The sequence below is a fragment of the Lissotriton vulgaris genome, unplaced genomic scaffold (genome assembly GCF_964263255.1).
Source record: "Lissotriton vulgaris unplaced genomic scaffold, aLisVul1.2 SCAFFOLD_12412, whole genome shotgun sequence".
Taxonomy (NCBI): Eukaryota; Metazoa; Chordata; class Amphibia; order Caudata; family Salamandridae; genus Lissotriton; species Lissotriton vulgaris.
The window spans coordinates 1-2,500 of record NW_028246556.1 but is presented as its reverse complement, the minus strand read 5'-3'; positions in this window follow the sequence as shown (position 1 = coordinate 2,500).

Sequence of the window (2,500 nt, the reverse complement as noted above, 5' to 3'; positions counted from 1 at the left end):
GGGGCAGCCTGCCACGCAGCAGGACCAAGGACAGCGCCCGGGATGGGGAGGCCGCCCTCCCCCGGGCCCTCAGGGGCCCCGGCCGGAGCTGCTGAACTCAGCCGAGCGAGGGGAGGCTTCCCGGGCACGACGGGAACCCCGTCCTGGTCCTTTGGCTGTGCGGCAGGCCGGTGGACCGGGCCCAGGGCCGTGGCACCCGACCCGGGGCCCGGCCGGGCCCCTGGACCCAGCCTGGGCTCCCAAGCCCGGCGGCGCAGGGAAAGCCTCCCTGGGCCCTCCGGACCCCGTCCCGGGCACCCTGCCACGCAGCAGGACCAAGGACAGCGCCCGGGATGGGGAGGCCGCCCTCCCCTGGACCTCAGGCCTCAGGCCTTCCAGGTAAGCCCGGCAATCTGGTCGCCCCGTTGGAAAGCATTGCGCGCTACTTTTGCAAACACATTATCTACCGGACTTGCTCTAGATGGCGCTCCAACATAAGGAATGAACCAACACCTTCCCTACTGGAATCGTGACGAGCTAAGGTCGTCAGCAGCACCGAAGGGGCTAGTTTATCAACACTTTCCCTCCTGTTGCGCGGGGTTGCTGTTTGAAAAATAGATTTTATTATGCCTTTAGTTAGTGTGTCCTCTAGATCAAGTTGATCTACTGACTTGCGATGCCAAGGCATCTCGCTGTAAAGGAATGCGATGTCACGGCATGCATTTTTCGCATTCGAATAGATACCCGCCTATAACCCCTTCACTGCGGCGGTTCAAATGGGTTTGGGCATGGAGCTGTGGTGCTCATGATGGAGCCCAACCCGGGCCCCTGGCCCCATCTGGGAGACCGGAGGCGCTGGGGACACCTCCCCGGGCCCTCCCGGACCCCATCCAGGGCTTCCTGCCACGCGGCAGGCCCAGGAACAGACCCGGGGCTGGGGCAACATCCTGGCCCGTCCAGCTGCCGGCTGAGGACCGCTAGGCCGAGAGTACCTTGTCCCTATCAATCCGGAGGAAAATTACCCATATTTCTTGTAATCCGTGCACACAAGGTGACAGAGGGGACCCAGGGCGAAAAAGTGCGCGAGCTCCCGGAGCCCTCGCTCGGATCCGGGAGGCGAATGGCACCTCATCGGGACTTCCAGGGAAGTCCGGCCATCTGGTCGCTACATAGGAAAGCATTGCGGGCAACCAGATGGCCGAGGCGAGAGGGGCGACAAGATTGCCGCGGCGAAATGACACCAATCTGCCTGCCCCAGGCCTGTAGGGATCAGGAGCTGCAGGGCTCCGGGGCTCCGGGCTCCGGGGCTCCCTGCCGCGCGGCAGGACCCAGGACGGAGCCCCCGGTATGGAGGCCACCCTCTCAGGGGCCCCGGACGGGGCTCCCAAAACCCAGCGGAGCAAGGGGAGGCTCCCTGGGCACCACGGAACCCAGTCCCGGGCCTTTGGCAGTGCGGCAGGCCGGAGGGACGGGGCCCAGAGCCCAAGCACCCCACTCGGGGCCCGGCGAGGCCCCCTGGACCCTGCCGGGGCTCCCAGGCCCAAAGGCGCAGGGGAAGCCTACCCCGGGTCCTCCCGGACCCCCGTCCCAGGCACCCTGCCACGCGGCAGGACCCAGGACGGACCCCCGGGCAAGGAGGCCAACCTCCCCGGGGGCAACTGAGGGCCCCAGGACGGAGCTCCTGAACCCAGCCAAGCACGGGGAGGCACCCCGGCACCACGGAACCCAGGGCCGGGCCTTTGGCAGTGCGGCAGGCCGGAGGACAGGGCCCTGGGCCAGAGCACCCCATCCGGGGCCCGGGGACCCCAAGGCCCAGAGGCACAGGGGTAGCCTTCCCCGGGCCCTCCGGAACCCATCCCGGGCACCCTGCCACGCGGAAGGACCCAGGACGGTGCCCCAGCCGGAGCTCTTGAACCCAGCCAGGCTCCCCAGGCACAACGGACACCGCTAGGCCGAGAGGGGTCCCAGAGTACCTTGTCCCTATCAATCCGGAGGAAAGTTACCCCCATTTCTTGTAATCCCTGCACACGAGGTAACAGAGGGGACCCAGGGCGCAAAAGTGCCCGACCTCCCGTAGCCCCTCGCTGGGATCCGGGAGGCGAATGGCACCTCATCGGGACTTCCAGGGAAGTCCGGCCATCTGGTCGCTACATAGGAAAGCATTGCGGGCGACCAGATGGCCGAGGCGAGAGGGGCGACCAGATGGCCGGGACTGAAATGACACCAATCTGCCTGCCCCAGGCCTGTAGGGAGCTCCGGGGCTCCAAGGCTCCAGGCCTCCGGGGCTCTGGGGCTCTGGGTCCTCTGGGTCTCTGGGTCTGCAGGGCTCGGGGACTGCAGGGCTCCACGGCTCGAGGGGCTGCAGGGCTACGGGGCTCCGGGGCTCCGGGGCTCCGGGGCTCCAGGGCTCCTGGGCTCCAGGGCTGCAGAGCTCCGGGGCTGCTGGGCTCCAGGGCTCGAGGTCTGCAGGGCTCCAGGGTTACAGGGCCTGGGACCCATGGAGCCCGTCCCGGGTACTTTG